Source organism: Petaurus breviceps, unplaced genomic scaffold, assembly GCF_028583685.1.
Source record: "Petaurus breviceps papuanus isolate PSGF00001 unplaced genomic scaffold, PetGlider_PUasm1.0 128, whole genome shotgun sequence".
NCBI classification, from domain to species: Eukaryota; Metazoa; Chordata; class Mammalia; order Diprotodontia; family Petauridae; genus Petaurus; species Petaurus breviceps.
The window spans coordinates 10,753,436-10,766,439 of NW_027185664.1; the positions used below are offsets into that span (position 1 = coordinate 10,753,436).

Sequence of the window (13,004 nt, forward strand, 5' to 3'; positions counted from 1 at the left end):
TGGGACGGCTGCGGATCTGGGCGTGGGGGCTGAGCCCTATATCGGCTCTAGGAGCTGCTGGGACAAGTGGCCAAGATTGGGGGGCTAGAGAAGAGCGAAGTGAGGCCCAGGCGCCTTGGATGCTTGGGGGGGGGGGGGGGGGGCCGTTACCGAAGTCTAGAGGCCAGGTTTGAAGAGAGGAGTTAGGCTGCTGAAGGGTTAAGAGAAGGTGCTATCGCCAGTCACCATTGGCTACCATCCCAGGAAGCCACGGATTAATCACCGGAGTGTCTAATCATGCACACGTGAAAATGCTAGGTATGCGTCCAGACACGCGTATATGTATGCGTATATGTGTAGACAGATAGTAACAAGGTTTTACTTGTTACTTGTAACTTTCAGGAAAGTTTCACAGAGTAGCTAGTGTAGAATACTCAAGTGTCTCTTTCTCCTTCTTTGATGCAGAACAGGACCGTGTTCTTGAAATTTAAGTACTAGTAACAAACTTTTAGTGGTTCGCAAAAGCGACACAATCTTCCCGGCATGGGTGAGGAGCAGAAAACCTTTCCTTTGGGTTCCCGCTTGTCTCTAAAAACATCCTACTAGCAATAGTTTGAGGGTGATTTCTCCTTCATTGTTCTCCTTTTAAAAAATCGAATTCATTTATCTCATTAACAGTGAATTAGCTCTTCTAAACTTTTGTAGACTCACCCATATCTCCAGAAAAGATTACTCAATGTTTCTTGGCAATTTTTTTTTCTGGAATTTAGGATTTTTTTTCCCCAGGAATTCATAATCAAGAAGTTTTTCCCCTTTTCTGTCCTCTGGTAGAAATGGAGAACAGCTAATCAGAGTCTTTTTCTTTATTACCACTCTTTATAGCACTTAATGATGATTATTTAATCCCCTCTTAATTACTTTTTTCAAGCTGAAGAATTCCAACCCTTTTCAACTTAAAAAAAAAGTTTCTTAGGATCTCATTATTCATGCTGTGTCTGTGTCTACATGCATGTTAGGTTTGATGACTTAATAAGCCCAGGCAACAAAGCAGCTATGTCTTATGATGTCAGTGGAACTACTTCTCAATAGATAATTCTATTGTTTTCCCGAAGTGTCTTCAGTAAATAGAACAATAAGAATGAATGTATTACATTTAATGGCTTTTTTTTAGTGTTCTATTTTAGTAGACTAATTTAATTTTCTCTCTCTCAGAGAATGGCTTTATGTAAAGTTAGAATGTTGAAGCTTTCTCATTTCATGAAGTGGGGTTGAATTTTATGATTTTTTTTTTGTTCTTTCCACTTGATTACTATTTTTTGAAGTGAATATCCTTTATGTTGGTATTGACTGGGACTGATGTTATGAGTTGTTTTTTTTTAATCTGCATATGATTGCTGACTCCAATTTGCTGACTGATGGTTTAGTATATTTAAAGTACTATTTCAGCTTAGTTGGTAATTATTTTAATTTAATTTTAGTATAATCCACTCAAATGGTCATTTATATATGGAGGGAGATTCAGAAAAGGTCAGAATTTTAGCAGATCTCTTCATTTTGTGGATTTTGTTAGGAAGAAAAATAGCAATAGATAAGATTCTGTCATCTGGCCTGAGTACTTTGGTCTTTAAACAAGAAAAAGACACAATGAAAAACTGTTTTGTTTAACTGGACATTTGATTATCCCATAAACAAACTTACATCTATCTTTTGGAAGAGTGTATATTTTCAGTAAAATTTTACATGAATTTCCTTAATGTTATTAAGTACTTCTTACCTCTTAAGTTCATTCTAGTAAAATGTTGCATTCAGGGCCAAGTTAAATTGTTGTTTTACTTTTCTAGCACTTTCTTCTGGGCATTTTTCTCTCTAGATGGTACACACAACATATAAGAATTTTTCTTTTTGATTTTTTTTTTTTTTGCCTTTTTGGAGGGCAATTGGGGTTAAGTAACTTGCCCAAGGTTACACAGCTAGTTGTTTTTGTGTGGGTGTTAAGTGTCTGAGACTGGAACCGAACTACTGACTCGGGGCAGGCGCTTTACTCACTGCGCCACCTAGCTGCCCCTGTATCTTTTTGATTTTAAAGAAGCTATTAAATTTGACAAGAATATCTGTGCCCAAGATTTTGCTCTTAGAGGATTAGGCAATTAGTGTCCTCAGTAGAAAACCTTTGGCTTTGGAATTTATTGCCTGTAGCAGCTCTTCAGAGATACATTTTATTTGCTTTTAGAATGATATATTTTATTCAAACTGCATTTTGGTTCTGAAATCTTTATTGATTCAGTGTAAAGTAACTTAAGAGTTATTTAAATAATGAACAGTTGTAGTTTTCTTTCAAAAATGTGCTGTAACTGTTAGACATCTTACACTATTTATACATCTTACACTACACTATACTTACATCTTACACTGTGTGTATATATTTACACACACACACACACACACATATATATGTAGCTTGTATTGTATGTACAGCAAGTTTATGATACCACAGATATGTTTACCAGTTACTTTTTATGACAACTCTCTATTTTGAATGACTGTTGGCCTTAGCTATGAAGGATGAGTTCCTTTATGAGTTAATTTTAGCCTGATTTGTTAGTACAGATGCCTATTACATCTTTCCCATATCAAAATTGGTTCTTCCTTCCTCCACTCATCTCCTACCCAAGGTTTACTGCCTTTCCTCCCCTCTCCTCCCAATGCCTATGAAATCTAGTAGAAGACTAGGTAATTTAATCCATGGAAAGGAACAGGGAGAGGTGTGTGTGTGTGTTTAATTCTAAGTGGTAATCTGAACACCTGCATCTATTGTTCATGCAGATGTTTAACTCTGATGTAGCCAGCCCTGAGGGAGGTTGATTTTTTTTTTTAAACAAATCAGCATCTGTTAAAAGGGTGTGACTGACACTTCTTAATTGAACTAAAAATAGGCTATTTATGACAACTTTCAATTGTGGAACAATTTGAACTGTTCCCTGGGACTGCCAGGTTTCAGCAGGAACCATGCCTTTGTTTGCCAGTTAAGTAGTAGGATATTTCGAGATTCTTTTTTTTTTCTTTTTGGAGGGAGGAGGGCAGGGCAATTGGCAGTTAAGTGACTTGCCCAAGGTCATACGGCTAGTAAGTGTTAAGTGTCTGAGCTCACATTTGAACTCAGGTCCTCCTGATTCCAGGGCCTGTACTCTATTCACTGTACTACCTAGCCACCCCCATTTCAAGATTCTTGATAGCACATTAACCACTATGATATCATTCAAGTTCTGTTTTTAAAGGGGTGTCATTTGAGAATAGTAGCAAGACATTTTTATTGTTCTCCATTCCTATTGCCAGTCAACAAGCATTTCTTAAGTACCTGCTACATGCCAGGTCCTGTGTTAAGTGCAGTATCCTAGCCTAAGACTTTATCACCTCATGCCTCAATTGTTGTTATAGCCTCCTAGCTGGTCTTCCTGACTTTTCTTTAAATCTTGCATATCTATGCAAGACTAATCTTTCTAAGGCATCTTTTCATGTCATCTGTCTCCTTAAAAAATGTACAGTAGTTCCCTACTGCTGATTAAACTTGCTGGTGCAGATTTATCAATTATAATTCTCTGAAAATGACCTTGGAATAATTGAATACTCTTCGCTTAAGATATTGAACCAATGTGACTATTGTTGACAAAATGTTGGATATACTTTCCAATTCAACAAACGTTTTGTCTATCAGCTCCTAAGGCAAAAAATGAAGTAAGACTCAAGGCCCTGCCATTGATTCTATAGCGATATATGTGTTGTTCCAACACAAGGCTGAATGTGACAAAATACAAAGGAGAGAGCCAGACAATGTAAAATAATAAATTTGAAGTCATTTGACTTTTTTTATTGGGGGGGGGGAGGCATTGAGGAAGGCTTCATGGAGGAAGTCTTGCCTGGTTTAAACCTCGAAGGAAGGAAAGACTTTAAATTGGTAGAGCCATAGGGGAGGGGAAGAATACATTCTAAACATGGGGTGTGGGGGGACGGGAGATATGTGAGCAAAGATTCTGAGGTAGGAGAGACCAGGACAAGAATGGTGATAGTAAGTCATCTGGTTTGACTAAATATAAAGTATAGGAAAGGGAGTGCCATGAGAAAAGACTGGCTTCATCTGGCCAAGTTGTGGAAAGCCATGACTCTGGGGCAAAAGAGTATCATATTTTGGTAGACAAATGTGAATAAATGCTGACGGGTTTTAAGGGGATGGGTACTTTTCTTGGGGTCAAGAGGCCTGGATTCAAGTACTATCTAAGACACCTGTTAGCGGTGTCACTATGGTCATATTACTTGACCTCTCAGTCTTAGTTTTCTCATCTGTAAAATTATAATACTAGAATTATTTACTTCACAGCCATGTGGTAAAGAAAACACCTTATAATCCTTAAATTGCTATAAACATGTGAATTATTAGTATTATTAGAAATTGATTTGATTGGAAGAAGACATGAGGTTAGAATGGATAGAGGAAAGGCAGTTAGGAGATTATTTCTGTAATCTAGAAGAGAGGTGACAAAACACCTGAATCAGCGCAGTGGCAGTGGGAGTATAAGCTAGCGAATGTGTGTATGTGTGTGTGTCCGTGTGTGTGTAAATATCTATTAAGCACTTACTGTATGCTTGTCACTGTATTAAGCACTGGGTGAACAAAGGTTGTGGAGGCAAATTGATAAGGACTTGTCAACTATTCGAATTAAAATTAAATTTGAGTTTTCAAGTCTGGGTAGCTTAGGGGATCCTATGCCATCAACAGGCATAGAATAGTTAGAGGGAAGATCAAGTTGTTAGGAGGAAAATGTTGAGTTTGAGGTGCTTGCACAACATCTAATTGGAGATTTCAGCAGGCATTTGGAAATACAGGATTATTTCAAGGGTTACAGGCTGCGAACCATCTACATAGATGTCATAACTGAAGATATAAGAAGTAGTGAAGATTGTTGTCCTTCATCCTCAGAGGACCAAAATGACCTTACTATACTAGAGTTAAGTTATAATTCATCAGACTGTGACTGATCAAACCAATATGAGCTTGGAATGCTCTATCACAGGTCAAATACAAATAGTCCATGTGAACATTTGGGGTATATTCTCCACATTTGCAGATCTCAACTTTCTTTTGAGCTACTTTCAGTTATGTTTTACTTCAGTTATGCTTTTTTGATGAAGGCATGACATACTGGGCAGTCCTGTGTCAGTGTCTCCCATGTCACCCAATCAATTCCAAAGTTAAGAGAGACTTAAGAGCGTTTTTGTATCACTTTTTCTAACCACCAAGTGAGTGCTTACCCAACTGTGTTAGTTCTACATAAAATAGTCTTTTAGGCAGGTGTGCATTTAGCGTTTGAACAACATCAAGACAATCAAGGGGAAAGATAGAGAAGTAGTGGAGAGGAGGTTAAAAAAGATTTAGGAAGTATCCATATTTAAGGAGATGGAAAGAGTATGAGAAGTTACAAAGGAAAAGGGGTGGTCTTGGAGATATGAGACTTTGTAGAGTATGATGTTTTAGAAGCTGAGGGAGAAGAGTCACAAGAAGGAGGAGGTGAATCAGAAGTGTCAAAATGCTGCAGAACAGGTAAAGGGAATGAAGCTTGAAAAAAGTCCATTGAATTTAACCCTAAGCAACCTTGTGAAAGAATAGTTTCAGTGGAATAGTGGGGAAAGAAGCCAGGTTGCTAGGGATTGAAGAGGTGATACAGGAATTGAGGCAAGGAACATTAACTACAAATTTGTTAATAACTTGGCATAGAAAAGAGGACAATAATTTTAGAGATGATGTAAATTCAAAAGATGGGGTAAAGCCAGTTTTTTTTTAAATTTAAGAATGATCTGTTTTCACTAAGGTGGCATTGTTGGAGATTGTGCTAGTAGAACACAAACCCTAACAGATTTTACCGAGCTATTAAGAGGCTTTGAGTATAGGTCTTATGATGAACAGCATATTTACTGTTCAAAGACCAAAAGCAGCCAAGTTTATAGAGAATTGTCACCAGATTGGATACAGAGCAGTAAAATTTTTTTTTAATTAAATTAAGTTACTTTATTTTTGCTACATTTTAAGTTCCAAACTCTTTCCTCCCTCCCCACCCCACACTAGAGAAGGCCATAATTTGACACAGATTTATAAATAAATGTAAAACCAAACTATACCTATTTCTGTTAATCAGTTTTTTCTCCAGAGGTGGGATAGCAGCTTCCTTCATAAGTCTTTTGTAGTTGATTTGAATATTTATGGTACTAGGAATAACTTGGTTGTTCACTATTATTCTTCAAATAATATTGCTGTTAGTATATACAATGTTCTCTTGGTTCTGCTCATTTCAATTTTCATTATGTCTTGCAAGTCTTCATGTATGGTTCTCCTCTGGACTATTTCCAGTTTCATTGCTGTAACTTGAGAGTTAATTATATGCAATATTTTAGGTACTTGAAGGATATACATGATTTCTATCTTGCTTCCAAAGAACATCCTTAATTCTGATCCTGGAATCAAAACAAACAATCTCTGCTCTAAGAGACAAACACTACTGGGGAGAACAATTATAAAATCACACTGATATTTAGTCCACCTCAAATTTATGCCATCTTTCATCAACTGAACCTAAATTGTTGTAGAACAATTTATCTAAATATTGTTTATCCACTGCCCACAGGAGCTGTTTCAAATATTCTTTTTTCTATTTTTCTCCTACTCCATCTTAACCCTCTTTCTCTTTCATCGGATAACCTCTCCTCTAAGATGACCTAGGCCACTACTGTCAAATTCAAAAAGAAAAGGGTGTCACTAAACCCTACCTAAGGATCCTGCTGCAGATACTTAGTAGCTTGTCACTTTATCACTTAACTTTTATTGGCCTCAGTTTCCTCATCTGTAGAATTGGGATGCTGCTGCTAATAATTATAACTATCTTAGTGATTTGTGAGGATCAAACGAAGTATGAAGTTGCTTTGCAGATCCTAAATATTGAACAAATATCATGTATGCTGAAGTCCCTTAATGTGAAAGTTGGGAGTAGAGAGGGAGGTTGGACTGTGCAATAAAGTCATTGCAAAAAGGTGAAAGAATTATCTGAGAAACAGTAGGTGACTCTGCGGGATCCGATCTTTTCATTACCATTTTCCATCTAGGTCTCTTCACTTTCACCTATATTCTTTGTTCATTCATCCAGGAGCTTTGCTTTTATTCTTTTACTGCCTGACAGAATGTGGGGCATTTTGATTTAGGCCTAATAAGTACTTAATGATTGATATGTAATTTTAAAAAGATTTTAAAAAATCTTTAAAATGAATTAATGCACTTCAAATGCTTTTCCCTTATTAAAATGTGAACTATTTTTCTACCTGGGTCCTTCTGTTGCCACGAAATTAGTTGAAATAATTTTTAAAAACTCCCATGTAGATCACTTTTTATTCTTGTTTTTGAGTATTTTTGTGGTTTTGTAGTTAAATCATTAGAGTGCTTTATATAATGCTGATCATTTTGAATAGGTGCTATTTCAGCATTGGAGGTATTTCCTTAGCTGTTTAGCTTCATTTATTCATCCTTGTGCCTTGCCTCAAAACTGTTATAGGGGTCTATATTACAGTGACTATAAAACACTCAAGTGTCACAAAATTTCTTATTAGATGTTTATTGCTAAATTTGTATGATCAAAATAATATAAAATAGTTTGAAAAATGATCACTGCAAATGAGAAAAAAATATCTCACTGTTGTTTTTGAGAGCCAGTTTCAAAACTGATGGTTTGTTTCATAGCACAGTAAGCCAGGGAAAGTGAGGTTTTTAAGTTCCCTTGGAGTACAGCCAAATAAAGGTGGGTTTGCTATTGGTGAAAGTGCATCAAAATGCTGGTTCTATGCACATACTTCAGTGTGGATTAGAAGTTGATTTAACTAAGATAAGTTTGGAAGTAGCTTCTGAAGAGGATTTGAATTTAGAACATTTTTCATAAAAGTGATAACTTGAATGGATCTGTGATCTAGTCAATATGGCTACTCATACCTGTGGTGCAGATTAGAACTCATCCATGTCTTCTCATCATGTGCAATTCTTACCTATGTCCTTCCTTTAGTTCTCCATAGCAGATCTGTCTCATATGTTGTTGGTATTCTTCTAGGTCTTTTGACGCTCAGTAGAACACATGAGTAGGAGTAGTCTTTTGGTAATCTCTTGCTTTTGCTTTATGAATGCCCCACCATTTCTTTCTCTGTATATGTATACGTACACATATGTGTGTGTATGCATATATACATACACATATAAGTACACATGTACATATATATATATATATATACTGAGAACTTTTAAGCTACTTAATTCTCTGTGACTGAAGGAAATTGAGTCAAATTCTAAATCACTTTTTAAAATCCACATAAAGAATTGCTTCCACTGAATAAATGGAAAAATTAACCTCTTCCTAATTCACCCTGTACTGTACTAAGAAAATATTTTAAATTTAATTTTATATACCCTTAGTTTGATCAATATACAGAACATATCTTTTTGTAGAGTTGGCTTAAGGTCTATACTTCTCCATTTGTGGTGAAACATTTTTATATACTCTTATTCAATGATGGCATTACCTTACTTCCACTTCAAACTTATCAAATAAAAACTATATTTAAAACAATTAAAAAAAAACCCTACCAGAATCAGCAATATAGTTTTTGGGAGAATGTAATGAGCTAGCCTCATAAATTTAAAAATAATTGTGGAGGAAAATGTCAAAAACATTTAAAATTTTAATCATAGTAGTAAAGTGTTAAACATCTTTGCTAAATTTCTCATGTGTAATCTTTTACAGAATATTAGTTACACATTTGCATTACCAATTTGCAGTACAAAATTATATATAATGTACTTCTGTAGTTGATGTAATTTTTATAAATTTATTATATTATATAATATATTTCCTTAGGAGCACCTTATAGGACCTTTTCATGCTAGAACTTTTACTTTAGGAGTCTCCAAGTTGCAATTTGAAGGTCAACTATGACTTGTGAAATCTAGTTATAAGATTTCCTCAAAAAGTGAGAAATGATAATTCTTCTTTGATATCTATTTTAGTTTGTAAGTGAAATAGGACCTCATAAATATTGTGCTACAATGCACATGCAGACATGTGTTTCTTCTTTAAATGACCTTTCTTTGCAATAAGAAGATTGACAAAATTGGATTGTAATTGCTGTAATTCCCTTTCTTTAGATTACCTCATGATACTGAGGATCCAGTAAGTTAAGATTGTACACTCACAGTAGAAATGCTGATTTATAAAGACAATGAACTGTTAAAATTAATCATTTAGCATGCTTAATTTTTTTTCAATCAGTAGATAAATTCCAATACTGTATAAATACTTTATAATGGCCTAGATTGAATTTTCGTTTTGCATTGCCAGCAGTTACAAAAAGACTTGTGGTCATTAAAAAAAAAAAAGAAAAGAAAAGAAACTTCTCACTTGCCAAGACACATAATTGAAGTAATTAGATTTTGTAAAATGAAGAATTACACATATTTTTCTAAAAATAGAAATCAACCAAAATTATTGTCACATTTTTTGAATTTAAAAAAAAATTGGACATGAGATTCGTACTTATAATTCTACTTCAAATGAATGAATATAAGAAATGCTGATTCAACAAAAGGAGAAATATAAACTTTATGGAAAGATGATCCAGATCTGTAGACAAAATTGTGACTATTTCAAATGAAAATCTTTAAAGACTGACATGATGAATTAAACCTTTAAGCATCCTATAATTCTGTCATCTGTTTTCCATTTTCTGCTTTTTGGGTTCTTAAAAATTATGTTAATATCTTTTGTTTTTATTTCACCTTTGTTTTTAAATGTTTCCTTCCTCATTTCCCTACCCCAAATCTCTTCCAGCAAAGAATTAAAACAAAAAGAGGAAACAAAGCACAGGAACCTACCGTTTCTTGTGATGCCCCATATTCATGGCACCCTACGGAGAAGAGAGGGAAGTGCGCTTTCTCACCTCTTTCCTTTGAGTCTCCGTCATTGTAACGGTTCAGTAACGAGGATTTTTGGCGCTCTTTTGAAGTATCTGTTTTTTGTCTGTTTCAACACTGTCGATGTTACATATGTTGTTCTTCTTGTTCTGCTTACTTTGTTTTGCATCAGTTCATATAAATCTTCCCATTTTTTTCAATTCTTTGTAGTCATTATGTCTTACTGTGCAGTAATATTCTGTTGCATTTTTGTATGTTGAACCACATTACTTCTTTGGTTTCTCCTGAAGAGAGTAGTTGAAGAAATGAAGATGAAACTAAAGCTCCAGTAGTTTGTTTTACCATGTGAATTTTTTAAAATGATTGCTGATGAAAGTTTTTTTTTTCTTCTAGTGGAAGAAGTTGGAAATTATTGGTTAAAAAAGTTTGGAAAATCCATGGATTTAATTAATTTATCCTTTCAGTCTTTCATTATTGTTTTCTATAACTAAGTCAGCTCATTTGTTGAGTATTCAAAATAAATGATACTAAATCATATTTAAAATAAAGAAGTTAATAAATTCTGTCTTTTCTATTTGAATCCCTAGTATTTCGTATGATGCTTTGCAGATAGTAAATATATACTTAACATAAATGTAGTATATGTACTTTTTTCGTTCATTAATTAAACATTCATGGGTGAAAGGGACTAAATGATCTTATAAGGTCCCTTCCAACTCTAAAGCTATGATCCTAGCTAATAGTAATTAGCAGTTTATAGTGCTTTAAGTTTTACCAAGTGCTTTCCTTACAATAGCCTTGTGAAAAGGTACTAGAGCTAGTCTAATTCTCATTGTACAGAGAAGTAAACTGTTCAGAGATGTGCAGTGACTTAACCAAGTTTGTAGGGTAAGTGAGTTGGTATTGGATTTGAAGATGGATCTCTTGAGATCTACATCCCCCACTATATTATACCACATTCTACTAAGGTAGAAGTCCATGTCAATGCATCATTCTATACAATAAAGCTCTTTCTCGGTCTTCGTAGAAGATGCATAGTAGCAGAATTTTGTTTATCCGTTTACATATCATAATCATTGACACATTTAAAAAATAAAGGCACTACTATGGTGATTATCACTTGTCTTCACAATACCAAATTATCCTATCTTTTTGAAGCTTCTCTAGTAGCTCTCACTCTCTGGTTTCTCTTTTTCTTCCCACACACTAATTTAAGTCCCTTCCCAAAGATTGTCCTTTAGCCTTCTTCTTTTCTTTCTATTCCTGGATTTAGCAGTTTGGTGAATGAATGAATGAATGAAAAAGCATTTATTAAGCTCTTACTGTGTGCCAAGCACTGTATTGAACATTGAGGACACAAACAGAAAAAGCAGGACTTGTTTCTGCTCCAAGGAGCTCATACTCTAAATGAGGGAGAAGACACACACACACACACACACACACACACACACACACAAAGTTCAGCTGCAAGGCTGAAAAGGCTTGGCAGTTCCCAGGGCTCAGTGGCAGTGAGGTTGTAAGGCTCAGTGTTCCTTAGGTTACATCAGTAGATCAGATTCCAGAGTCACCAAGTGTCTCCAGACCTAGAGGCAGGGCAGATGGTGAGGAGTGGTTGTCCTCCATCTTGCTGGAAGGAATAGAGCTTGTGACTTTTATCTCATTCGAACAGTCAAGAATCCCAAATGGGTTTGGCAAAGCCAGGAGAGGAGGGGTAAATGGGAAAAAGAGAAGGAGAAGGGCATTCCTAATGATGTTGCAAGAGGGTCTTGCCTGACCTTTGGGAAAGGTTCAGGGTTGGGCCAGGCCAGGAGAGGTGGTAAAGAGAGAAGAGGACCACCAGCAATCTTACTTTCACTCCCCCAATTTCAACTATCACCTCTATGTGATTGTGACCTGAGCTTCTGTCCCTGATTAAAGTGGCAGTGATGTAAAGATTTTTTTTTTAAGGTAAGAAATTTTAAAGGGGAAGGAGAGATAAGGAACTTCCATTGCTTGATGAAATAGATTATAAGTATGGGAACTGGGGTCTAGTTAGTGACATAAGAAGAAAAGGTTTGGAACAGTGTTATAGGGCTATGAAGCATAGGATTGATAAAAGTAGCATAAAAGATAGAGGCATCAGTGATGGCACAACTGAGGTTATATACCATACATTTGTAGTTATGATGTCAAATTGATTTCACAACTATGGTGGTGCTTATTCAGATAGGATTTGCAGGTTGGGAATGCCTGGTTGGAAGAGAAGAGATGAAAGGATTTGGGATATTAGATCATTAAAATGCCAGATTAATGCCAGGTATAGAGGCAAGTAGAACTAGGGTGGACTGGTAGAATAGAGATAGATGCATGAAGAGATTGTATGTAACAATAAGGGTAAAAAATGGGTTTTGTGTCAGTGAGGACAGAAGGGGAAGGAAGGAAAGAAAAAGAAGGAAACAGGCATTTGTTAAGTGCTATTGTATATTAGAAGATTTGGGGACTACTTGCCACCAAAGTTAGAAAATTAAAGTATCCTCTAAGATGAGGAGCTGAACAAATGAACTCTTGACAGTAAATCTCTCTAAATGTGTGATTACTACTTTCAAAAGAAAGTTGAAAGTTCTGTTCAGTCATTTTTTCTTTAAAAATTATTATGAACTTTATAACTGTCAATAACAATCAAATATACAAATTAAACGGCAAGTTTCTAGACTTTAACAAAAGAAAACCTTATGAATTATGCAAAAAAACATACAGAGACAGTGTCTTTGTACATCTTTTACACCTGGCTGAAATTTTGTCACCTTTTAAAAAAAATCTATTTTCCTTTCTTTTAAAAAATATAGTTATAGTTAGAACATATACAATTGTGGTTCTCTAGCTAATAATACTCTGCCTCATATCACACACACACACACACACACACACCCTTTCCCACCTTTCCTCATATGATTCATATTTTTACTTTATTTTTTATTATAATAATTTATATTTATGGAATAGAGCACTTTTGTCACGTAATATAATAAGAAAGAAGATTGTATATGAAACTACAAAT

The 13,004-nt window shown here is 35.2% G+C and overlaps 1 protein-coding gene across 1 annotated transcript in view; it reads left to right on the plus strand.

Annotated features, from left to right (window-relative positions):
• The window catches only part of LOC138172195 (methyl-CpG-binding domain protein 2), a 74,907-nt gene that overhangs the window by 976 nt on the left and 60,927 nt on the right, over positions 1-13,004 (plus strand). The gene's annotated exons all lie outside the window — the stretch shown is intronic.